This window comes from Mauremys mutica, chromosome 8 (genome assembly GCF_020497125.1).
Source record: "Mauremys mutica isolate MM-2020 ecotype Southern chromosome 8, ASM2049712v1, whole genome shotgun sequence".
Lineage (NCBI taxonomy): Eukaryota > Metazoa > Chordata > Testudines > Geoemydidae > Mauremys > Mauremys mutica.
In genome coordinates this window covers 11,778,526-11,805,367 of record NC_059079.1, presented here as the reverse complement: position 1 = coordinate 11,805,367, position 26,842 = coordinate 11,778,526, and the positions used below count along the sequence as shown (strand labels likewise).

The window sequence follows — 26,842 nt, the reverse complement described above, 5'->3', positions numbered from 1 at the left end:
AGGTGGGTGGGGGTTTGGGGGAAGGGATGGAGTGGGGGCTGGGGTTGGGGCCGAGCGGGGCAGGAAGAGGTGAGGTGGGGGTTTGGGGGAAGGGATGGAGTGGGGGCAGAGCTTGGGGCAGAGTGGGGGCAGGAAGAGGTGGGGTGGGGGTTTGGGGGAAGGGATGGAGTGGGGGCGGGGCTTGGGGCAGAGTAGGGGCAGGAAGAGGTGAGGTGGGGGTTTGGGGGAAGGGATGGAGTGGGGGCAGGGCTTGGGGCAGAGTGGGGGCAGGAAGAGGTGGGGTGGGGGTTTGGGGGAAGGGGTGGAGTGGGGGCAGGGCTTGGGGCAGAGTGGGGGCAGGAAGAGGTGGGGTGGGGGCTTGGGGGAAGGGATGGAGTGGGGGCAGGGCTTGGGGCAGAGTGGGGGCAGGAAGAGGTGAGGTGGGGGTTTGGGGGAAGGGATGGAGTGGGGGCAGAGCTTGGGGCAGAGTGGGGGCAGGAAGAGGTGGGGTGGGGGTTTGGGGGAAGGGATGGAGTGGGGGCAGGGCTTGGGGCAGAGTGGGGGCAGGAAGAGGTGGGGAGGTGGATAGGGGGAATGTATGCAGTGCGCGCAGGGATAGGGGCAGAGTGGGGCAGTAAGAGGTGGGGTGGGGGTTTGGGGGAAGGGGTGGAGTGGGGGCAGGGCTTGGGGCAGAGCGGGGCAGGAAGAGGTGGGGTGGGGTTTGGGGGACGGGGTGGAGTGGGGGCAGGGCTTGGGGCAGAGTGGGGGCAGGAAGAGGAGAGGTGGGGGCTGGGGGGCGGGGAGGGAGTGGGGGCAGGGCTTGGGGCAGAGTGGGGCAGGAAGAGGTGGGGTGGGGGTTTGGGGAAGGGATGGAGTGGGGGCAGGGCTTGGGGCAGAGTGGGGGCAGGAAGAGGTGGGGTGGGTCGTTGGGGGACGCGTAGGAGTGGGGGCCGCGCTTGGTGCAGAGGGGTGGCAGGAAGAGGTGGGGTGGGGGCTTGGGGGAAGGGATGGAGTGGGGCAGGGCTTGGGGCAGAGTGGGGGCAGGAAGAGGTGGGGTGGGGGTTTGGGGGAAGGGATGGAGTGGGGGCAGGGCTTGGGGCAGAGTGGGGGCAGGAAGAGATGAGGTGGGGGTTTGGGGGAAGGGATGGAGTGGGGGCAGGGCTTGGGGCAGAGTGGGGGCAGGAAGAGGTGGGGTGGGGGTTTGGGGGAAGGGATGGAGTGGGGGCAGGGCTTGGGGCAGAGTGGGGGCAGGAAGAGATGAGGTGGGGGGTTGGGGGAAGGGATGGAGTGGGGGCAGGGCTTGGGGCAGAGTGGGGGCAGGAAGAGGTGGGGTGGGGGATTGGGGGAAGGGATGGAGTGGGGGCGGGGCTTGGGGCAGAGTGGGGGCAGGAAGAGGTGAGGTGGGGGTTTGGGGGAAGGGATGGAGTGGGGGCAGGGCTTGGGGCAGAGTGGGGGCAGGAAGAGGTGAGGTGGGGGTTTGGGGGAAGGGGTGGAGTGGGGGCGGGGCTTGGGGCAGAGTGGGGGCAGGAAGAGGTGAGGTGGGGGTTTGGGGAAGGGGTGGAGTGGGGGCAGGGCTTGGGGCAGAGTGGGGGCAGGAAGAGGTGGGGTGGGGGTTTGGGGGAAGGGATGGAGTGGGGGCAGGGCTTGGGGCAGAGTGGGGGCAGGAAGAGGTGGGGTGGGGGTTTGGGGGAAGGGATGGAGTGGGGGCAGGGCTTGGGGCAGAGTGGGGGCAGGAAGAGGTGAGGTGGGGGTTTGGGGGAAGGGATGGAGTGGGGGCAGGGCTTGGGGCAGAGTGGGGGCAGGAAGAGGTGAGGTGGGGGCTTGGGGGAAGGGATGGAGTGGGGGCAGGGCTTGGGGCAGAGTGGGGGCAAGAAGAGGTGGGGTGGAGGTTTGGGGGAAGGGATGGAGTGGGGGCAGGGCTTGGGGCAGAGTGGGGACAGGAAGAGGCAGAGCAGGGGTGAGAGCTTGGAGGAAGGGGTGGAGTGGGAGTGGACCTGGGACAGAACGGGGGGGGGAGGTGAGCACCCTCTAGAGAGAGAAGCAGTCGGCGCCTGTGCCACCTTGCATTTTGCTGTGACGCTTGGGGTTCTTTCCAAGACCTGAAGAAGAGCTCTGGGTGGCTCAAAAACTTGTCTGTCACTAACAGAAGTTGGTCCAATAAAAGATATAACCTCACCCACCTTGTCTCTTTAACATGCTACAGAACTCAGGCCATGTCTACACTAGAGAGCTTACAGCAGCGTAGCTTTACCAGTACAGCTGAGTCGCTGTAAGATCTCCCGTGTAGCTGCTCTATGCCGATGGGAGAGAGCGCTCTCCTTGACATAATTAAAACATCTCGAACAAATGGTGGGTAGGTATGTCAGTGTTGTCCACACCAGCGCTTGTGTGTGTTTTCCACACCCTCTGAGCAACATAAGCTATACCAAAAAAAGTGCTATGTAGACATATCCTAAGTTATTAAGCTCTGATAAAGGATAGCAGGAAACTTGTAGATTTATCATTGCTGATTGTCAATATAACAGACCCTAAAATGTCAACAATATTGGTCACTTACAGATTTATTTTCTGCCTTTCATCCTCATTAGCTAAGGTGGTTCTATCCTTTGATCTAGACAGCTGTAAGAGAGAGAAAAGTGCTTGCAGCCATAAACTTTTATTCTTATAAAATATCATCACATATCAAGCATGTACTGTGAGCTCAGTGTATACATCAATACTGCACTGACTATTTAATTTTTGCAATAATGTATCCACAAATGTTGTCTTTTATTTTCAGTGATTTGTGTGAATGAGATTCACCTTCCTAATTTAAACACCTGACCCCACACCACAGTTTTCAATTGATACTAGAAGAATTTTTTAAGCTTCACTTTTTCCACAAGGGGGAGCTCTGGCTCTGGAATAATAAAAGTTCTTCATAAGCAAGTTATCTGAGTTGCCCTCTTTCTATCAATATTTGCAACAATCCTACAGGTGTACTCGGTACAAACCTATTAGTTATGCATGCTTTGGTTTGTTATCTAAGACAACAAAGATGAATTCTAAACCCAGCAATCCAGTATCAAAGACTTGACTGACTTGTTGATTATCAAAAAACTTGGTTTTGTCATAACCTTTCCCAGATGCAGAGTACGTTTGATGTTTATAACAGTTCTAGTGACAGTCATAAATGTCAAACATTTGTTCTCAAGAAAAAACCTAACCAATTAAATATGATCAGTCAAGAGAAAAGGAAAAGATCAGAAAATTTGACCAGTGAGAACAAGGACAATGACAAATATAAGTGATTAATGTTTTACAGACATGAAGACATCCAAAAAGATGCTAAAGAAAGTAATCATTACACTCCTTCCTTACTTAAGCCTTCTCTAATGGGATCACATTTAAATCTTGCAATAGTCTCATGGAACTATGGGCTACAAACATTGTCAGGTCTTTAAATGTTTTAAATGAATGGTCAGAACAGCATCTGTCATCATGGAAGTTAAAATATTAGAGGCCTCACTGGAAAGATTCAGTCACAGTGGCTCAGAAAATGGATCAACAGGTGCTCTGTCTGCATAACTCCTGCTTTGGACTTTTTGTGATGGTTCAAACTGATGTCATGCAAAAGCCTTTGATTGCCCCATGTAGGCAATAACTGAGGTTTTAGTGCCAACCTATGGGATAGCACTAACCAGTTAGACAAGATATAAAAGTCTGCTGCTCAGACGTTATACTTTGCAACTAACAGGAGCTGCTAACAGAGAACATTGGGCGGGAATGAGGGTGCTTTCTTTCTAGGTGCATAATTCACCCTCAGTAATGAGGGGAACAGTTATTGTGATCTGCAATGATTGTGCCATGTTACCACTTGAACCTGAACAAAGAGACTTTTTGTGTAAGATGTAAGTTGTCGGCCATGTTAGAAGAAAAGGTGTGAGGCCTGAAGAACAGTTAACCTTTGGTAGCATCAGGGGGCTAGGAGCTGAGGTGACAAGCTGCGAGAGGAAGCCAGTTCAGTGCACAGCAACAAATGTTATTGGTCCTTACAAAACCCAGGAACTATGCTACATGCTCTTGAATGCCACCTTAACTGTTCACATATATGCAAATAAAGCACTACTGTGTGGCAGAGAGACTAAAGATATCTCAGACAACCAATTTTAGGCATCCCCATCACCAATTCATAGATTCTACGTCTGCAAGGGACCTCGAGAGGTCATTGAGTCCAGTCCCCTGACCTCATGGCAGGACCAAATACTGTCTAGACCATCCCTGTTAGACATTTATCTAACCTACTCTTAAATATCTCCAGAGATGGGGAATCCACAACCTCCCTAGGCAGTTTATTCCAGTGTTTAACCACCCTGACAGTTAGGAACTTTTTCCTAATGTCCAACATAAACCTCCCTTGCTGCAGTTTAAGCCCATTGCTTCTTGCTCTATCCTTAGAGGCTAAGATTAACATGTTTTCTCCCTCCTCCTTATGACACCCTTTTAGATACCTGAAAACTGCTATCATGTCCCCTCTCAGTCTTCTCTTTTCCAAACTAAACAAACCCAATTCTTTCAGCCTTCCTTCATAGGTCATGTTCTCTAGACCTTTAATCGTTCTTGTTGCTCTTCTCTGGACCCGCTCCAATTTCTCCACATCTTTCTTGAAATGTGGTGCCCAGAACTGGACACAATATTCCAGTTGAGGCCTAACTAGCGCAGAGTAGAGTGGAAGAATGACTTCATGTGTCTTGATAACAACACACCTGTTAATGCATCCCAGAATCATATTTGGGTTTTTTGCAACAGCATCACACAAGAGGAATCAGTCAGGGAACAACAGGAGAGAATAGAAAATGGCTGGCAGTTTGTGATCTCCAGAGGAAAGAGAACCAGGATACTTCCTGAACAACTAGAAATATCAGATGAAGCACTCAGCTTGGCAGCCAGAGAGAAATGGCTATGAGGAATCAGTTAGTTGAAGGGAACTGCTAGAAAAATACGTGAGAAGAGAGCTGAACAGCCATTCTCAAGCACGCCCAAGGGAAGATCTCCTACCATTCAAAGGCAGAAGACAATACTTATTGGGGACCCCATGTTAAAACAAGTGGATGAAACATTCCAGAAGGGAAGCAGAATGGTATACAGTTTTCCTGAAGCTTAGGACCTCAGGGAAGTTTACCAGCTGTGTGCCTGAGTTTCCCCAGTTGTAAGATGAGGATAATAATGCTGCCTACTTGCATGAAGCACTTTTATATCTATGGATTTCAAGCACTATTTAAGTGCTAATATTACCATGATATCTCGGTGCTCAGTTCAGAAGTGTTTTCTCTGAGACATCAATCAGCCGTGTGGGGAATATGTCCTAGGATCTGTGCTTCTCCCAGAGAGTGCTGAAAGACTGGTTGTTTTAAAATGGGTATTGCTCAGACAACTACGGAGATTATATTTAATTGTAAACATTTTTGGAAACATTAGCAATATATAAAATCTTTCTGTTCATTAGATGATACAACTTCTACAATTTCTACTAACTTTATTTTATCGTTTCCAAAATAATTTTATTTACTAATGCACAATTGTGTGTTAAGAAAACCACACTTTTAAAGGACTGTGCTAAAAACTAGTACAGCCGTAAGTTTGTAATTCATGAATATCTCAGAACTGTTTATTACAAACTATCAAATACCATATTTAACATAACATACTGTATTGAAGCATATTTATGTCAGCGATGTTGACTTTAAAGATCTGCCAAAGTAACTTTTTAATTTTTCTCCAACAAAATTATTCCCTTGTTTCCTTCCTAAGATTCATATTCAACATCTAACAGATTCCAATTGGTGTTTAAAAAAATCCAAGGGAGTGGATTCGTCATCTTAATTAAATTGAGCAAGAATATAGAAACCACATATCACAATCTAAATAACAACTGTAAAATGGGGAATTTTTTGCCAAAGTGGTTCTTTTGATTAGAGAAAAATCAGAGTACGTAAAAACAATGGGCAATGTTCACTTGGCAAAAAAATAAAAATGAGAACCTCAGCACTCTAATGAGTCATCCCTCCACCCCCTGCATTAAAAAGTTTGGGGAAAAGCTGAGCTCGCTGATCACATGTGATGAATCAGCTACCTGAATTAAATTCAGCTGTATCTAGTTAGTTTCCAATACTTTTTAGCCACCAAGACCCAAAACCAGTCATTTCTGTTCATATCACTAAACTTTCAACATAACCTCCTAGAGAAAGTTTCTGCAGTTATTACTGTCCCATTCTAAGGCTATGTACACAAGAGTTTCAGTTTCCATGAAATCTCTACCATGACAACCAGCAAGCTCTACACAGTTATTGGTTTGCTGGAACACGACAATAATTGCCACTAATTTTTATATTTAAAATATAAACCTATAATAAATCTGTCAGTGTGGCTTACATACGCATGGTGTAAATGTGATGGGGTGGACTCCCCACTCTGGCCCTGCAAGCGCTGAATTAGGCCAAATGGGCCCAATCAGCCAATTAGGCTGCACATGGGGGAGATTTAGGTTGTGTGGCAGGACCTAATTAGAGGGAAGCTCACCTGTGAGGGAACTGGTGTGGTTTCTATAAAGCCAGGAGGCTGGCAACAAAGAGAAGCCAGTAGTTCTCCTCTCTGAGGTAAGGGAGGAGGAGCATGGAAGGAAGGAGTCTGGGGTGAGAGCAGTAAGGTAGTGTAGATGCAGACCTTGAGTGTTCACTACAGGGCTATGGACTGGAACCCAGCATAGTGGGTAGACCTAGGTTACCCTAGCAACCACTGAAAAGGGGCACTGCTTAGGGCAGTGGATACAAAGACTGTCGGAGTGACATAACAAGGGCAGCGGGTGTGAGGACTGCCTGATGCTGCTTGTGAAAAGAGACTTTGAAAGTCCCTCTTCTCCTCTCCTCCCCTCCCCCGGAAGGGGAACCTGCTCAGTGACCTGGCTGGTGGGCTGAGTCACAAAGAGGAATCTGGAGCGACAGAGGGGCAGCACAGTGAGAAACAGATAGTTGGCCTGGCAGAGCTAATCCCTAGAATGACCAGGAGGTCGTGCCATCCTATGGTGAGTACAGCACCCTGTCACAGTAAACCACACTCCTGTATTGTAGGCCTTATATTTTAATTCAAAGAAAATAGCAGTTGTAGAACACTAACCATAGACGTGAAACATTTTGTCATTCAATAATCTTAATCATCACATTCTCAGCTAGCATTATGCCAGGGTGGAACAGTTTGTATTTTATTACTGCTGGCATTGCCATGGCATCTAGAAAACCCAGCCCCATTGTGTCAGGTGTGGAACAAACACATAACAAAAACTGTATAAAGACACATTACTATCATTGACTTCTTGTGAAATCTGCATTAGTAAAATGTATTTAAACTGTAAAGTGTATTTCTATGTACCAAAGAAAATTCAGACTTCTCCTTTCTTCATCTGCATACTATCCTTTTGTTAGCTTATTTGGAAGCAAATAAATTCCATCTCTGGTATACAAATAGTCTATATGGAGGTTAGGGACCTCTGTAGGGGATGTGTGGCACAGAGGGTTTTGTGAAGGTTCTCCAATGTGCTTAAATTTCACAAACTGGGCTACTGTAACCGTTGTGGGGTTCCCCCCCCTAGATTTGCTGTTAATGACAGAACTCATTTGACTCTTAAGTTAAAAAAAATGGAACAATGTGGTTGAGGAAACATCTTTTATTGGGCCACCTTCTGTTGGGAAGAGAGACAAGCTTTCGAGTCTTGTCTCTGATATCTTGGAACCAACCAACACTGCTACAACAATTGCAAACAATTTAAGCAAAAAAGGCAACCATCTGTTTGTAAACAAGTATGTGAGCTGATGCAAATTTCAACAAGTTCATCGTGCTACAGCAAAGTGAAGTGTACCTCCGAAAAATCTCTTTGGGGGGAGGGAGAGCGGGCATCTTTTTTTGTAATATTTTCATACAGCACCTAGCACAATGAGGGCCTGATCCGTAATTAGGGCCTATAGGTGCTGCTTTGATAACAGCCTGACAGACGTAACTTCTTAAGTTGTGGCTCATTTCGTATCTCTGCTACCTGATTTTTCCAGAGACAGGTTAAGGTATCAGAACACTCAGAGGAGAATAATAGAAACAGGACACATTTATTGGCACAGCGGGGGTACGATCACCTGCAAATTACTGGTACAGTTCTTGTTGTCTGACATGAAACCTTCTGATTCCAATATTAAGAGGGTCAAAATATGCTTCCTATGTGAGCTCTGAAACACATCCACAGTAATGATTTCAGGTATTCAGTTGTTTATAGAACTTTTTTCTAGAACTGTCCTCTAGGAAATGTCTCAAATCTTGATACTTGAGTTTTAAGGTGTGTTTTTGTTGTTTTTAATCTGAGATCACTCAAAGATGGAGTTAAAAAAAAAAGGCAGAACTAGACAGTTCCCTACTAGCAACATATCTGAGGGTTGAACATAAATTAATATTTCCATTGTCAACTGTAACTTACATTCACCATACTGGCCCAAGATCTATGACCTAGTTCAGATAATAGCATATCTAAATAATGCTTTTTGCTAAAATGGCCATTTTTGTACAATACCTACCCCACTAAAACTGTAATAAATATATGGAACTGAAGCTCAGCACTGTTCTCTACCAGTATTTTTCCAGCCTATAGACAAACTCACTAAACAGCAGAAACCTCTCTGGTCCATTCAGTGTTTTTTCAGAATGGAGATGACATGATGTAGTCAAACATTGTGCCCTTCCTTTTGAATATCACCGCACATTTGTAATGTAGGGTAGAGTTTCTAGGCTGCTGTCACCATCTTAAATGTTTGATAAGTTAGTTTATATTTCAGAGAGCTCTGAAGTGGTGTAAAGAGGCTGACTCACTAATAGCACCTCCCGGTGGCCAGGCATAGCATAGCAGCTCTCCCCCTTCAGGTACCTCCGGCCAACAGTCACTATGGCAGTCTGCCTCTTCTTGGTCCTCTGGCTGGGTCATTTTAAAGACTCTCCACTTCCAGGATAGTCAGCAAACAGGAAACAAGGGGAATTAACACAAGTGAATGACCCCAAAGTTGTACTAAAGCTCTCTTTCTTCAGAGGGCAGTCGTCATGCTATAGCACTAAGCTGCATTCCCAGGTAATACAGGGGAATGGTCCCCTCTCAAATGAGTCGGCATTTTCCCCTCACTTCCTTCAGGGAAGTGGCCATTGGGCAGCAGGCACCTGGGGTGCTCCTGCTTTCAGTCAGCCCTCCCTCCAAAAGCTGAGGAGTGAAAACCTGTTCTCCTCCCTAGTCTGTCACCCACTGAGCTGTGTTCTTAAGCTCCTCCCTCAAAGCCTGACATCTTTCACAGGGGGGCAGAGTCACCTGAGCCCACATTAACTCACTAACCTGTGTTGCGCAGTATGGGGTTTGTATACACCATTACAGATGGGTATGAAAGCAGACTTTGGCCCAGAATGGTTTTGTGAAGGTAGTGCCTTATTAAATGTTTCTTGTGAAGGTAGGTAATTCAATGTACATATTCCATCTTTAGTGCTCCTAGATTTGTTCACCATCACAATATTCTATAGGTAATCCATGAGGCATATTTTAAAAATGTTGCATTACTTCTCCAAAAGAAACCATAATGGCATTTTGTAAATAACTTTTATCCACTGAATATTTACTAGTCTTGCTATGCTATAATGTAGCATTTATTGTTTTACAAGTGTTACTATTGTGGTGGAAAATACAGTAAAAACACAAATACTGAAATCAGTTTTCATCTGAATTTATAGTGAACATCTCTGACCAATATAAAGCTTTTTTCAATTTCTAGTTTAAAAATTTAAGATTTTTTTTCTGCGCTATCATAAGTCTCATCCTCAAAGTAACGTTCCTCACCCTCACTTTTTCAATGTTACCAGCTTTTTATTTTTACTTTCAGAAGAATATTCATATAAATCAGAATGTTTAACAGCTTTTTGGTTCTCATTGGAAATAATAATGAAAACACTTTAGTGCAAATTTTGCAGGCAATTAAAATGGAATGTGAATTTCAGCTTTTGAAATTCTGTGTTTTGAAATAGCTAAGGATTTGTCTATGCGGGGGAAATCGACTGGAATGCCACAGTAGCTCCCCATGGGAACACTATTCTAGAATAAACTCTTATTTTGGAATAATTTGTGCATTCCAAAGCAAAATAAGTACTCAGGAATACAATGATAGCCATGGGACAGGTACAATTAAATGAAGCCCAATGTGAAGGAGAAGGGTATCTGCGGTAAAAGTCAATCCCAGGGACAGGGAGGTGAGGTAAAGGTTATGAAGTATGTGCACTGCAGACAGGTAACTATTGTTGTTTGGGCAGAGCTGAGCATTTGAGGCAGAAGCACCTCTCTAGGAAGCGGAGGCCTGTGTGACTGACCCCACACAGTCAACCTGTGCAACTCCTTGCCAGGGGATGTTGTGAAGATCAAGACTATAACAGGATTCCAAAAAACTCAATAATATCATGGAGGATAGGTCCATCAATGGCTATTAGTCAGAATGGACAGGAATGGTATCCCTAGCCTCTGTTTGCCAGAAGCTGGGAATGGGCAATAGGGGATGGATCATTTGAGGATTATCTGTTCTGTTCATTCCCTCTGGGGCACCTGGCACTGGCCACTGTTGGAAGACAGGATACTGGGCTAGATGGACCTTTGGCCTGACCCAGAATGGCCATTCTTATGTATCTGTATGGAGGTGCCAGCAGCACCATAGGCTGCCCTAGGCCGGGGGCTAGAATCTCTCACCGCCTGTCATGCAGAGGCTCCCTGGAGGCAGGAAACTGGCACCAACTGTCACTGACAACCACAATTAGAAGGAGTGAGGCAGAGTGTGTGAAACAGAGCCCTGGCCACCAATGGGCTGCTCAGTGGGAGAGGGAAGGCATGAGCCCAGCCCACTAAATGCCATTTGATGGGAGGGGAGTCTATTCAGCTTCCATTTTCAGACTGCCACCAATTTTAGATCATTTTGAAAGAATTATCCCAATTTCCATCAGCTGAGTCCCACTCTATACAGTTCTAGTGAGACTGCACTTGGAATGCTCTGCTCTCAGTATGAGTAAGGGTATCATCATCTGGCCCCTGTGTGGAATTATAAATACCCAGAAGTGTCACTGTTTTTTAAAGTGATACAAGAGGCTATGACTAAAAATTAATAGGATGAAATTATTAAAGGGAAAAATTAGGATGAATGTTGAGGGGGGAAAAAATTCATTACAAGACATATGGTAGCATTAGGATATGAACTAGTCTCCTGAGGAAATCATGGAGGGCCCTTTACTTTGGACATTTAAAACTAGACTGAACAAAACGCTTAAAAATGCAACTTCTATGGCTCTGATATCCAAAAGCAACAGGTATTTTCCATCTATTTTGCATGGTATTTTCAAATTGTTTTAGTGTGAATGAGTGAAACCTCTGGAAAGTCTATTTAGATTACCTGTCCCAGTAATAAAGCACTAACTCTAACAACATAATTTCACATTGATGTGAAAATGTGTTAAAGTTTTACTATTCCCACAAGAGGGAGCTCCAATTTTGGAATCTAAAGCAAAATTCTTACTAATCAGTTTGTTTGAGCAATTGAACAGTTTTGTTAGTTTCAGGTTGTTTGGGTGAAAACATGCGTCCAAAATGAAGAATTGATCATCCTGTGATTGTTTTTAAAACCCCATATTTCTCACTCATGAAAAGATGGATAAGGGAAAAACTTGATAATGATTTAGAATGCTGAGGGGTAACTACATACATAATAGGAAGCTAAAAAAAATATGAGATTTTGTTTTACATTTATTTTACTACTTTAGCTGTATACAAGCTCTAACAGAACACCCAGGGGCAGCGCCAGTGCCAGTCTCTGGCCGGTCAGGGCAGCTGAGGTGGGCTAGAGAGAAAAGTGGGGAGGCTGCACTATTCATCTTGTGGGCACACATACTTATTTTATTAACAGTACACACACTTAAATGTGTCTTGTCTTCAAAAGAAGAATAAAAATAATCAGACCAGTTTTAAATGTCATCTATGGCAGCTCACTGCTGCAACATTTATTCACAGAAAATCAATATGGAAAAAAACTAAGCAATAAACTAATTATAATAAACAAATGCAAACTTGTGGGGGAAAATGTGTGTTAAATACTGATTACTTTAATCAGAGAATTAGCCATTTTTCACACACAAAAATGAATCAACACTCACACTATTTAAAGCAACATAAACAAGCGACCAAAACTAGTGTATTTTTTTCCCCTAGCATATTCTTAAAGATAAGCATATGCTTAAGTGCTTTAATCAATCAGGGTGAGAGTGCTCAGCATCTTTCAGGCTTGAGTCCTATCACATGTCATTAAACTATGAACTAATAAAAATGGCACAAACTGAGCCAGCTACTAGCTATTCCGGCTTAAAAAAAAAAGTAAAAATAAACCAAATAAAGAGTTATTGACAAAGAGTCAGTGATGAGCTGACCCAAATAGACAGGTGTTGCACTAATTGCTGGAGACAGCCACTGAGGGATTCAGGTGGAAGTTCAGGGAGTGAGTTCCACAAGTGAGAGCCTTCTCAGTTCTGGAGCTAACTGTGATCTGGTCCATATGGAACCTCAGTGCTCATACTGGACAGACCAACAGTCACTCAAGTACCTGAGGCATTGATGATTGATCAATTTATATCTCCTAAGGCACAGGATTTGGCAAACATGGGTGTATAAAAGCCTATTAATGGCTAGGGTTGCCAGGCATCTGGCAATGCCCCTGTCAAAAAGGGACCCTGGCAGCTCCGGTCAGCACTGCTGATGGGGCTATTAAAAGTGTGTTTGGCAGCCCAGCATGTCCCTGCAGCCCCTAGATGCAGGGGTGATCAGGGAAGCTCCATGCGCTGCCCCTGCCCTCAGTGCCAGCTCCTCAGCTCCCATTGGTCAGGAACTGTGGCCAATTGGAGCTGTGGGGGTGGCACCTGCAGGCACAGTGCAGAGATGTGTGGCCGGACATACCAGCCACTTCCGGGAGGATTGCTGAGCCAGGGCAGGCAGGGAGCCTGACTTAGCCCCTCTGCACAGCCAACCGGGAGCTGCCTGAGGTAAGCACTGCCCCTCCAGAGCCTGCACCCCAATCCCCTGCCCCAGGTCAGAACCCCCTCCTGCACCCTAACTCCCTCCCAGAGCCCATACCCTTATCTGCACCTCTGCCCCAGGTTGGAACCCTCTCCCACACCTAAACTCCCACCCAGAGCCTACAGCCAAACCACCTCCTGCCCCAGGTCAGAATCCCCTCCTGCACCCCAAACCCCTACCCCAGCCTGGAGCCCTCTCCCACACCCTGAACCCCTCATTATGGCCCCACCCTAGAGTCTGCACCACCAGCTGGAGCCCTCACCCCCTCCCACACTTCAACCCCTTGCTCCAGCCCAGGGAAAGTGAGTGAGGGTGGGAAAGAGCAAGCTGACAGGGCTGATAAAATCTAATGGTTCATGAAGCCTGGCTGGGGAAGGAGCCAGAATAGGCATAAAGAGAAGAAGTTGGGAGTAAGAGGGACGTAGGGAGAATCTCCGTAGTCTCTCCTTAGAGAGGAGGAGAGTTTGCAAGAGAAGGGAGGGAGTTCTAGCAGGAATAAACCCGGAGATTCTGCCAAGAGTCTGGCAAGAACCTGAGAGGGGGTGAAATAGCTGCAAGGAGCCGAGGAAGGTCATGATAACCCAGAGAGGGGCCAGAAGATAGGAAGGAGCCCAGGGAAACGGCAGCAAGGTCAGAGCTTGAGCAGCCCATGGTTGCTGGGCCTCAGAGCGAGCACTGGGCATAAGCAGATGAAGTAATTGCTTAGGGTCCTGAGCAGCTCAAGGGTGGGGGGGAGGCTCCATTCACTTTTTATAAGAACTTGCCTGTTTTTAGTATGGGGGAGGTGCCCCAAACTATTCCTGCTTAGGGCCCCCAATGGGCTAGCACCGGCTCTGCTGGGCATGGGGTCCCTGGGCTCAAACCCAGAGTATTTGGCAAGTCTGTTTCCCTACCACCTACTGGAAGAGTGACACAGACTAGGCAGTGGAGCAGAAGCCTGCCTGAGACAGTCAGTCCTGTAAGACTTTTATACTATCCTAGAAGAGGAAAACTATAGTGACTTGGCCAGGTGGCCATGCCACAAAGAGGGAGCACCCAGAGTGATGAGAGGGAGCAACCTGTCTCCAAAAAGGACATGAGACCAGAAACTGAAGGAAGGGCATCAGACTGGTTGTAAGCTAATCCCCAGATAGGCCACAAGGAGGCGCCACAGCAGGGAGTAGTGACCCTGTGTCAGGTGCTTTCTAGATAAGACATTTTATAATGTAAGATTTCTCCTTAACCAGAGGCGGGTTCTGGGGAAAAGACTGCTCTTCCTTAAAATGTCAGTCCTCACTAGATCAGTGTAGGTTTGGGATGACTGATCTAGATTAGGCCTTACAGCGCAGGGCTAGCAAGATAGGGAAATGGATGAAAAGAGCAAACACATTGAATGGGAGGTATTCTGAAGGTATCTTTATAAAAACAAAAAAGGAACAAGAATGAATTATCAGAATGTTCAGGGAACAGATGGCAGACTTAGGAATACACCTATAATTAGGGTGACCAGATGTCCACTTTTTTAAAGGGACAGTCCCACATTTAAGCCCTCCTGCAAGTGTCCCAACTTTTTGTTAACAATGCAGGGCTTTGGAGCGGAGCCCAGAGCTGGAGCGCGGACTAGTAGGTTTTTGTCTGGAGCTGGAGCGGAGCCGGAGCGGAGCAATTCAAAAATTTGATTGCTCCAAATCCCTGTAAAAATAGACAAATTGTCCTGTATTTTCTGTCTCCTCTCCCCTCCCCCATCATCAGTACAGGCAGGTCCACTCCTGCGGCTGGCAGGATCCCTGCTCGCCAGCTGCCCGCCCACCAGCAGTGAGTGGGATGGTCCAGTGGCCAACGATGGAGGTGGGGTGCTCCCCTGCTGGTCCATCAGCGCAGCCAGCAGAGGCCTGTCCCCCGATACAGCTGCGGTGGCTGGTGAGTGCGTTCAGAGCCAGGTGGTGGCTGGTTACATGTCGCCTCTGCTGCCCCCCCCATTAGCTCTTTGCCTGCTCCCCCCTCGCTGTCCTCTTCCTGCTTTGCCCCTTCACCACCCCCAGCCCCACTGCTCCTCCATATCCCCCCCCCCGGTCAGGGCGCGCCCCGTTCCCAGCACTGTGTGGAGAATCAGCCCGTGGTTGGAGTTCTCAACTCACCAACAGCCTGGCCAGCAGGCTTCTTCCTTGCCCCACTGCCTCTGGCCGGGCCAGCGCCCCGGGAAAGCCCAAGACCCTCCGGCCTGGGGCGCTGGCCAGGAGGAGCCAAGCCCTGCCTGTGCCAAAGCCCTGCACAGCTCTGGCACAGGGAAGCCTCTCCACCCCTCAGCTAAGCTCTGGAGTGTGGGGGGGAGCGATTTCCAGCCTGTTCGCTCCCCGACCCTGCAGGCTCCACAGCAGCCCCCAGGCAGGGTCTTAGCACCCTCTTCACCCACTCCCCACCCACCCTGAGTCCTGCCCCTGGGAGCATGGGGCTGCCCCATCCCCTAGGCACTCCCCCCTGCTGAGCCACTTCTCTGGCTGGGTTTGCTTAAACCCCTGCAGCAGGGGTGAAAGTAACTTAGGATACGTCCATACTACCCGCCCGGGTCGGCGGGTAGCGATCGACTTCTCGGAGTTCGATATATCGCGTCTCATCTAGACGCGATATATCGAACTCCGAATGCGCTCCCGTCGACTCCGGAACTCCACCACCGCGAACGGCGGTGGCGGAGTCGACGGGGGAGCCGCGGACTTCGATCCTGCGCCATGAGGATGGGTAAGTACTTCAAACTAAGGTACTTCGAGTTCAGCTACGCTATTCGCATAGCTGAACTTGCGTACCTTAGTTCGACCCCCCCCCCCCCCCCATAGTGTAGACCAGGCCTTACAGGACTTACCGGTACTGCTGGAGTCCTGGGGGGGCGTGGCCTCATCCAGAAGGGGCGTGGCCTCTTAAGATTTAAAGGCCCTGGGGCACCAGCTGTGGCTGGGAGACCCAGGGCCTTTAAATCAACCAGGGACTCCCAGCTGAAGAGGGGGCTGGGAGCCCCCCAGGGGGGCAACCCAGAGTTTTGCTGCGCTGGGGCTGGGATTTAAAGGGCCCAGAGCTCCTGCCACTGAGGGGAGCCCCGAGCCCTTTAAATCCTGGCCCCAGCCCGGCCGTCGGAGCCACGGCCGGGATTCAAAGGGCTCTGGGCTGCCCACAGCCGCGGGGAGCTCTGAGCCCTTTAAATCCCAGCCCCAGCCTGGCCGCAGGAGCCGTGGCCGGTATTCAAAGGGATTAGCCCCTCCCTGCCCATGCTGTAGCCAGGGGACAAGAGGCAGCTGAGTCATGTCAGTGGCCAGCAGCAGCCTGGAGGTGTTAGCTGCCTTTCGATGCTGTGTGGGCAGGAAGGGACAAGCTGCTTCCAGCCATATGTGGGGAGGGGGAAGGAGAGATGAGCTCTTCAAAGACACGGGCCAGGTCATCCCTTCCTCCTCCCCCTCCCCCTCCCCTGTGGCTGGAAGCAGCTCCCGTTCCTTCCCTCCCACACAGTGCTGAAAAGCTGCTGCTGACCGCATTCTGAGGTGAACCCTGGCAGAAATCGGGGGGGAGGGGCACATGTTTCCCTGCATGCCTTCCCCCATGTGTTGCCTTGGGAAGACGTGGCACCAGGTACCAGGACAGGAGGGTCGGTCCTAGGGACCCAGCCAGGCATGGAGGATGGAGAGCGCCAGGCAGGGAGGGCCAGGTCAGTCGGTCACACACACGCACCTCTGAGCGAGAGGTGTACGTGAGTGTGTGTGTCACCTACACCCACGCACACAGGGAGATGTTACCCCACCATGTGTGAACCTTAAAAATAAGAAGGTACATAAAACAAAATACTGAGTAGTTGTATTCTTTATAAGGGGGGCTCAGGCAAGTTGATGTTAATTTGAACGTTTGTACTGCAGAGTTCTGATCGGTTGCCATTGAACTCGCTTGAAGATAAGTAATTTTATCAGGTGTCCTGTATTCAGCATAGGGAAATATGGTCACCCTACATATAATGGGAAGAAGTGTCAGAACGAACTCCATCCTTGAAGCAGCTAACAAACTATGATGTGGATGCTGGCTGCAGTGGCAATGTTACCAAGGGATTTTGGCAATAGGCACACAGGGTTTAGAGCAATCAATCTCTCGGTGCTATAACTACCCAGCTCAAGTGCTGAGACGTGTGTGATGACCCAAGCTCTGCAGCAGTCACTGAAAATGCAGTCAAGTATCAGCACAACACAAAGGAGTCCCAGCAACTCTCTTTCCTCTGGGCATGACTCCTTTTGTCTCAGCCACCATAGGATTGCCTATACTTCGCGATGATCCTCACTGGACCAATTAAACTGGCTTTAGGGCCAGATTGTGTTAGTGGAACAAAATAAGCTCAAGTATTACATTTTTATGAACGATCTACCACTCTTAAGCCCCTTTAAGAAATTAAGGTGAAAACACATTTGAAAAGTTAAGGAGCCTTCAAGTACAGGCTGCCTTACATGATTCCTGGCCATGATCTCAGCCAGGACCCTATTCCCTTCCTTATTTCCTTTCTTTTACGGTTTAAAAAACAGCTACATTTCAGTGCAGTAACTATAAATCTAAAGAAAAGTGAATAAACACAAAGATCCGTGTTTAGGGATTTAGGGGTATGCAAACCAGCGATCTTTGCAAAATGTAAATGGGTGGAAAAATTCCTATCTGACACTATAGTCAACACCCTGAGTAAAAGCTTCAGTTCTGTAGAGTATCCTCTATACATCTGACTTCAGGATCAGCATGCAGAATTAAGTTTGATGTGTTATTTTCTGTCAAGGATCTGGTTCAGTTGGCAGCAAACCACTGGCAGGACGGAGCAATCCTGTCAATCTCTCATATCTCCTCAGCTTTCTTCTCAGCTGTAGGTCCCCGCTCAGTAGACAAACTGGAGGTAATTTGTTTCATTTTAATTGCCACTCTTCTCTACCACTGAAGGCCTACTCTTTTTGGATCTATGGTACTGACACAATTGAGGAAGGTGGTGAAATAAAGCCCTTTTGTGAAGGCTCACTAGCTTCTTGTTTTCCAGTCTGCCTGCACAACGCAATTGATGGAAAATACTTTGCCTGCTGTTTACTTGTACAGGTTATTCAACCTGTTGCTGCCTTTCCCCCCACCCCCCATAATATATACAAGGGGGTCAAACTTTACTACTTGTTGCACTAGAACTAGAGGATGAGGGAGGGAAAGGATGGAAAATTTCCAAAGGTTTCACTAATGCACTCTAAAGTGTCTGAATCTGAGGTGTTTGTGGTGACATGAATATCTTATTAAGAAATGTAAATAAATGCACCTGGTCTGTCACAAACAATTGTTTCTTCTATGGGAAGTGAAATTGTCTGTATGATATGGGTATAAACACAGTTCCATATTGTCTTAATGCCTCATTCACTATAATTCACTCTTCCAGATCAAGCTTTAATAATACTTGAAAAAAGCACAGTGATATACATATGATCTCCTAAAGATAGATCTCTTTTATTACAATTGTGAGTAGGGCTAGTGAATATGGTGTAATGAATGTAGCCCTTTACATGATATGCTGTATGTTCTAAGATACTAGAGGATTAAAGCCCTGATTCAGCAAACCACTGAAGCATACACTTAATTTTAAGAATTTGACTAGTCTCATTGAAGTTCAGTGGTTTATGCAAGCCACCTAGTAGGGTTACCTCAATAAATCATGGAGCTGTGATTGGTTCCAAAAGGTGTCCTGCTCTGGCATGCCTCAACCTTTGACATGAGTGGTTATGGCTCCTTGAGACTGATTGTCCAAGGCTGAAAACACAGTCCTTCATCAACAGTCAGAAGATGGGAAGGTGAGTTGCGGCTGTTGATGCCCTAGTTGGGTCATGCTTTCCTAGCATTCCCGATTGGGGCTATATAATATCCAAATAAGAGCACTGCTTCTTTGTCCTTCTGTCGGTCTACCTAACATCCATCTTCATCCTTCTGGATCTCTCTGCAGCATTTCTGACTACTGACCAGGAGTTTTACAGGCTTGCCTCTGATCTATGATCGCTCAGCGGTTTGAGCATTGGCCCGTTAAACCCATAGTTGTGAGTTCAATCCTTGAGGAGGCCATTTAGGGATCTGGGGCAAAAAAAAAATGGTCCTGCTAGTGAAGGCAGGGGGCTGGACTTGATGACCTTTCAAGGTCCCTTCCAGTTTTAGGAGATTGGAATATCTCCAATTACCACCTTTAGGAATAGCAGTAAGAAAACAACTTATTCCATTTACCTTTGTCTGGCCAAGAGATCATTCCCTGTTCTATCAGCTGCAGACCTGATCATTGCATCTGTGATTTCCAGGTTTGACGTCTGCAGTACACTGCACATGGGAATGAAGCCAGAGACACTAACAAAACTCCAACAAGTAGAGAATGTTCATGAACACCTCATCAGTCCATTGTTCCAGTCACTACACTGGTTACCAGTCAAATATTGAATCAAGTTTAATGTCTTTGTCTTGATATTCAGAGCTTTGTTGGGCTGAGCCTTCGCTATCTATCTTAAAGACTACCTCCTCCTTCACCTCCATGTCTATGAGGGTTCCTTTGTCTCTGAGGATCATAGCAGCCAAAGACAAGGGTGACTATTGAGAACAGGAGTTTGTTTGTTTGTTTTTGTTGGCTACTGGCTATGATTGTGCAAAGGAGTTCCACAATCAGAACTGAAGATGACCACAAAATTGACCACCTTCAGGACAAAATGTAAGACCTACCTCTTTTCTATAGCATTCTTATAAAACACCACTACACAGCTCTGCATGTTCTTGGAATGGGGGGAGAAGTGGTAAGAGAATTTCTAGGATGTTCTCTTTTCTGCTAGTTTCTGGGAAAGATAGAACTCAGATGTGTGTAGACCACACATGAGGATTTCTGTAGTTCTGAAAGGCACTCAGCTATGATGGTGAGGTACACAATATAAATATCTAGTCATATTAGCTAGACAGGCTGACTTTCAACAAGCAAACATTAGAACTTTAGTATTAAATGTCTCCCTACTTGTATGGCCTTTTCAATATGTAAGAAGGGCAGTTTGCATTAGGGAATATTTAATTACAGTGTTTTTATTGGGATACGTTACCTCTCAGTCACCCCCCTCTCCCTCCCCCCGAAAAAGTAATCTCTCTTTTTAAATGAAAAACTCAGTAAAAATTCCATAAAGCAATTGGCCAAACTCATCCTTAGTGTAAATGACTTCTGTGAGGTTATACAAGGGATGAATTTGGCCCCTTGTAATAAGAGCAGATTATTTTGTTAAAAATATAACAAAATGGAATAAGAATGTTTTGATAGTCTCCACTTATTGTTTAGATTTGAAGCATATATGAAATCTCAACAGATTCTTAATAGCTGATAGGACTCTTGTTCTGTGTCTTACTAAAATTTGTTTTTATGCAAATAGTCCTACTGGCTTCAATGGAAATACTTGTGAATTAACTGAGTAAAGATGGCAGAATCAAGCCCCCTATCTTTATAATTGTATTTATATATTTATAGGCACATTTTTGCAGCTCAAACTTCATAGGAAGTATAGCTGGGTGTTTTAGTACAAAGATTTGTTGAATTATGCAGCAATGAAGAAAGCTGTATTTCTTTAACAAGATCATGAAAGGGACTGAATAGAAGTTGAAAATTTTAATCTTTTATTCCAAAATTTATCCATAATCCTACAGATTTAGTTTTAGTTATCAGAAGCCTCTTTCTGAAAGGAAGCTGGAGTTATGACAGCATTTAAAAAAAAATTCAATATGCAGAATTGAAGTCGTATTCATTTTTTCTTTGCAATCAAAGCGTTTTTAAGGCTGTCATAGGTCTCACCCCCACTTGGAGCTGTTGGGTTCCAATGTGGGGACCTGCCTTGGTTTCCCTCTAAACTAAAATCCTAGTTTAGATCTAGTAAAAGCTTCCACCACTCAATCAGGTATGTGGATTGAGACACAGTCCTTCCCCCAAAATCCTAGGGGATCCCAAGAGCCCCAAATCCATGGAGTTCTTACACCCAGGAGAAATAAACCATTCCCCCTGCTTCCTCCCCCCTCCCTTTTCCTTGGAGAGATACCGGGATTTAACTACAGAGGGATGCCTCCCCCTCCCCTTTCCCTGAGAATCCACCCAAGGAAAGACCAACCAAGTCCTTAATAGAAAAGAATTTATTAAAGAATAAAAAAGTCACTGTCTCTGTGATACCAAGCTGGAACAATACACAGGATCTAAACTTATCAATCTCTGGAGAGAATCCCCCCTCCCCCTTTCTTTCTCAGTGAAAGCAAAGTAACAGCAAACAGGAATAAAGAATTTCCTTTAGCAAACACACAATTGCAAATATAGAAAGCAACTCAAAAGACTAATTCGCCTTTCTAATTAATACTCACTATTAAATAGTAGAAACTACTCCAGGAGAACTTGGAGACATGACTGACCTCTCTTAGATCCAAAGAGAGCTCAGACAAAGAACACAGACAAAGGCTTCCCTCCACAGAGATTTGAAAATAATCTTGTCCCTCATTGGTCCTCTGGTCAGGTGTCCACAGGTACTGCTTGTTAACCCTTTACAGGTAGACAAAAACCTTAAACCTTAACTAACTGTTTATGACAAAGGCATTAGTTCAGGTTAGTGTTTATAGGAGTTTCTAGAATATTACACAAGATAACTTTACAGTCTACCTAGCCTACAGACACAAATGGGCTCTTAGCTCTCCTAATGAGTTGTGTAAGCACAATGCATTAAGAAGAGATTGTATGTCATATATTTCTCCTCCCCAGTGCAAAGCATTTTTTAAATATATTTTACTGCGGCCCTACCAACTTCATCTTCCTAAGGCAAAAAAAGCCATCCAGTGACACTAAATTTAACATGGCAGAATAGGCTCTGTTCTGCATGCCATTGTGTTGTAGCAGGGAATTAAGAGACCAAACGTGTGTGTCAGAGAGAGGGGGAATTGTGAAAAGAGCTGGAGCCTAATCTTGCACTTACTCTTGCCAAGTAAGCTTTAGTCATGTAAGTAGGGCCACTGAATTGCTAGTACTAGTCAGACATAGCGACCTATCCATTAGACCGCCCTATCTAGGAGTCACTTGAACTCTTGCTGGCTCCCTCTGACATGCTGTGTGACCTTACTCAAGTCTCTGTGACTGGATTTCCCCTCCCACCCTTTGTCTGTCTAGTCTATTTAGACTGTCTCAGCTCTTTGAGGTGGGGATTGTTTTCATTGTGTATGCGTACAATGCCTACCATAATGGTGTCCTGGTGTTGGCTGAGAACTGTAGGTACCATTTTAATACTGTTACCTATTTGTTTGTAACTGGGTTGGAGGGCAGACCCGCGGCCTGGTCTGCCGGATGGCACATCCTGCTCACCACACACAATTTAGGGAAAACTCAGCCAGTTGTATCCTACTCCAGAACCCCCTTCTGTGGCCCTTTCCATAGGAGAGGACAAATAAGCCTTAAATCGGAAAGGGCATTTAAATAGTCTGCTGCTGTTTGTGGTTACAACAGCTGAGGGAAATGCTGCAGGTGTAAAATGCATTTCTTTTGCCACTTTTCATATTGACAGGCTCTGGGGGTAAATATTCAAAAGCAGCTACGTGACTTGGGAATCTCAGTCCCTAGGCACCATGGCTAGAGCCACAAGGCATCTAGGAGCCTAATAGATACTCTGGGTGCCTAAGTCCAAAATTTAGATCCTCAAAACTCCCACTCAGCTGCTGCGCAACCCGTAGATGCCTAAATTTCTGGGGTGACTGTGTTTGACAGGCGAACAGCTTAGTGCCAAGTTCCCATCAGGATTCTCAAATGATGCATTTCCCTGTTGGGACCCCACAGCGGAGATGATCTGGCAGGTGTTTCTCAGATCCCTAACCCACACAAATTTCAGGCAAGGAGGAGAAGGTTGCATCCTTCCCATACCCAACAGGTCAGTGGTTAGAGCACTCACTTGGGATGGCAGAGACGTGTGCTCAAGTCCCTGCTCCAAATCAGGCAGACTGGTCTCTGGGTCACTGGGCTAGTGGGCATGAGGGGGACTGCAGCACTAGCTCCTCCTTGGCTGTGGTTTGTATGGGTTTAGCCATTCTCTGACAACCGCCACTAGATTAGGCCCCACAGCCAAGTTAAGCAGACAATTCAAAACTCCTACTTGGAGGATCCCACTGAGGCTTCAGTGCTGAGCAGCTCACTGCTGTCAGCACTTAGGTAGCTTTGCTCATGCCCTTTGTGGATCTAGCTGTAGTATCTATAGCTGCATATTGCACTGCAGAGCATGATATTTCAGCAGTAAGTCTAATGGAGCCTTTGGGATATACTTCTAGTTCTTCCTGAACCTGCATCCATTATATAATAAAGTTACCCAAGACCTGGAAGCCTTATTAAGAGCTGTTTTTTGTTTTTAATCAAAAAACAAACTCCCCTGTCAAGCTTCCCTCCCCCACTCTGAACTTTAGGGTACAGATGTGGGGACCTGCATGGACCCTTCTAAGCTTAATTCCTAGCTTAGATCTGGTAACGCTGCCACCAGCCAGAATTCCAGTGTCTGGCACACTTCTTGTCCCCCCCCCCCAAAACTTTCCCCTCCCTGGATAGCCTTGAGGCTTTTCCACCAAGTCCCTGGTGATACCAATCCAACCCCTTGGATCTTAACACAAGGAGAAATTAACCATTCCCCCCTCCTTTCCCCCACCAACTCCTGGTGAGTCCATACCCAATTCCCTGGGATCTTAAAACAAGAGAGAAAAAATCAATCAGGTTCTTAAAAAGAAAATTTTTACCTTTTTTTTTCTTTAATTAAAAGCTATCTCTGTAAAATCAGGATGGAAAATACTTTACAGGGTACTTAGATTTATATAGCCCAGAGAAAACCCCTCTAGCCTTAAGTTCAAAGTTACAGCAAACAGAGGTAAAATCCTCTCAGCAAAAAGGAACATTTACAAGTTGAGAAAACAAAAATAAGACTAACACGCCTTGTCTGGCTATTACTTACAAGTTTGAAACATGAAAGACTGATTCATAAAGATTTGGAGAGCCTGGATTGATGTCTGGTCCCTCTCAGTCCCGAGAACGAACAACCCCCAAAACAAAGAGCACAAACAAAAGACTTCCCTCCACCAAGATTTGAAAGTATCTTGTCCCCTTATTGGTCCTCTGTTCAGGTGTCAGCCAGGTTTACTGAGCTTCTTAATCCTTTACAGGTAAAAGAGACATCCCCTATGCTGCCTTTCCATAGTCTCCTCTAATCATCTTGCTGCCTTTCATCCTTGCTTTTCTGCACCTGTCTGAGATGTCAGCGGCTTCTTAATGGAGAGACTGCTTCTGGGTTTACGTAAACTGCATGCAATTATTTTCAGATTAACTCTGGTGGGATTATGCAAGTGTTTAAAGTTCAACACATGCCTCAGTGCTTGGATGGATGGGGCCAAAGTGTTCAACGTATTGCAGGATCAAGCTATCAATGCTTCTGTGCCTCAGTTCCCTATCTGCGAAATTGGGATAATACTTCCTTTCTTCCATCCTTTGTCATGTCTATTTTGACAATAAACTCATCAGAGCAGGGACTCTTCTTGTGTTGTGTGTTGATAGTGAAGCCCATTGCACTAATGTAGCCTGTAGGTGCTACAGTAATACAAATGAAGAATAATTCCAGTGTATGATTTTTTGATCCAATCTTGCAAACTCTTGCTAATGCTTCTTACCAATGTGAGCAAGGACCACTTGTATGAGTAATAGCCTACACTTTACATCAAGGGATTATTTAATATTATACATGCTTACCTTCTGATTGGGCTAGGAATTTATTAGATTAAATAAATACTCTATGTGGCGATTGCAAAATTTAAATTAATTGCACATCAGGCACATAAATACCTTGCAATGCCAGCTACGGAAGTGCCATGCAAATGCCTGGTCTCACTTTCAGGTGACATTGTAAATAAGAAATGGGCAGCAGCATCTCCCATAAATGTAAACTAACTTGTTTGTCTTAGCGATTGGCTGAACAAGAAGTAGGACTGAGTGGATTTGTAGGCTCCGAAGTTTTACACAGTTTTGTTTTTGAGTGCAGTTATGTAACAAATCTACATTTGTATGCTGCACTTTCATGATAGAGATTGCACTTGTATGAGTTGAATTGAAAAATACTATTTCTTTATCATTTTTACAGTGCAAATATTTCTAATAAAAATAATATAAAGTGAGCACTGTACACTTTGTATTCTGTGTTGTAATTGAAAGCAACATACCGGTATTTGAAAATGTAGAAACATCCAAAATGTTCTATTGTTTAACAGTGCGATTAAAACTGCGATTAATCATGATTAATGTTTGGGTTAATCTCATGAGTTAACTGTGATTAATCGACAGCCCTATTTATTTTATTAAAAACAAAAACAGGTACACTCTTATCAGTACTGTGAATGGGTTCACCCTTCAGCTCCTGGAAACCCTGGCAGGCAGTAAGCAGCACACCCTGTACATGACAGTCTCTCCATCAAGTGTCTCTATTATTAATACTCCAGGTACAATTATCATGTGGAGCCCCCTTCCTGCTCCTTGGCTCAGCCTGGTATCCTTGCTTGCTTCTCTGAGCTACCCAGCTGGAGAGGTAATCTGCTCATCAGGCTCCCTATTGCTGATCCCTTCTACTCTTCCAAACTCCTCCTCCTAAGTACTCCCAGTGCCCTGAGTGTTCCAAGTGACCAGGGTGCTGGCTTCCAAAGGGCTCAGTTTATAGCTACTAACAGCACCCTGGCATCCATGCTTTTGGCCATTGTATAGTACTGTATCTCATGTGCCCAAGCCCGTTTGCAATGACTTGAGCAAGAACAGGATTGGGCCCCATATCTGTAATTTACCCTTTCCCAAAGCAAATGTGTCTAGATCAGTAACTGATCTTGAGTAGCTTCAACAAAGCAATTAAGTTGCTTTGTAAAAGTAAAGCAAACACTTTAAAATTGGTGGAACAGTTCCGTTTCCATCTAGTGCCATTGATAAGAGCTAAAGAAGGAAAGTCAGAAACAGCTCCCCCTCCAAAGATAAGTATGAAAAAGGGGGAAGATTGTGCAATCTTTACTCATACCCTTATGGATGAGAATATGGTCAATGATAAGTGATCACCAACATGAGTGAACGTTGAACTATGTAACCCTACATTCCAAGCAGGGCACCATAGTTTGTCTTGAATATTTTTTGTTTAAGAATTTGAGTTATCATTCTATCATGTAGTGACAGTTTCTGGGCAAAAAGAAATGCTTTAGCAAGCTCTTGTATCTAATATGAATTACATAACTACAATAAATTGCAGCATGGCTGCTTAAGAAGTATGAGGTATTGTAGTTCACATTGCACCAATTTACTGCATAATAACAAAAAGCTAGAGAGAGTGCTGTCGTTGTAGAAGTGGTAACTGGGTACAAGCAACCAGTTAAAGGGCAATCATTTAAAATTACACCACCATAGTGGATTCAGTTCCCTTCACAAGCTAGCTTGTTCCAAATACATCCTAAACTTGAATTTCTGCCCAAGCATTTTTTAAACTTAAGTGATGAACAAAACAGGTCAGATTGTGGAGCCATCCACTCATTATCTCAAGTAAATATTATTTCAGCCAATATGACCACTGAAATGAACAGCTTTTTCTATCAGAGCTGGCTTCAACTACTACATACACTTAACAAGTTAAATCCAGGCATTAAAGGGGCTTAGCAAAGCGATGTATGTCAAAGTCGTCG

General features: G+C 45.6%; 1 protein-coding gene across 1 annotated transcript in view; it reads left to right on the top strand.

Annotated features, from left to right (window-relative positions):
• Positions 1 to 6,605: 6,605 nt before the first annotated feature.
• LRP8 (LDL receptor related protein 8) overlaps positions 6,606 to 26,842 on the top strand; it is a 440,430-nt gene continuing 420,193 nt past the window's right edge. Inside the window, exons 1-2 of the mRNA XM_045026527.1 lie at positions 6,606 to 6,664; positions 6,899 to 7,039. The gene's annotated coding sequence lies outside the window, so the exon portion shown is untranslated. The remainder of the gene's footprint in view (positions 6,665 to 6,898; positions 7,040 to 26,842) is intronic.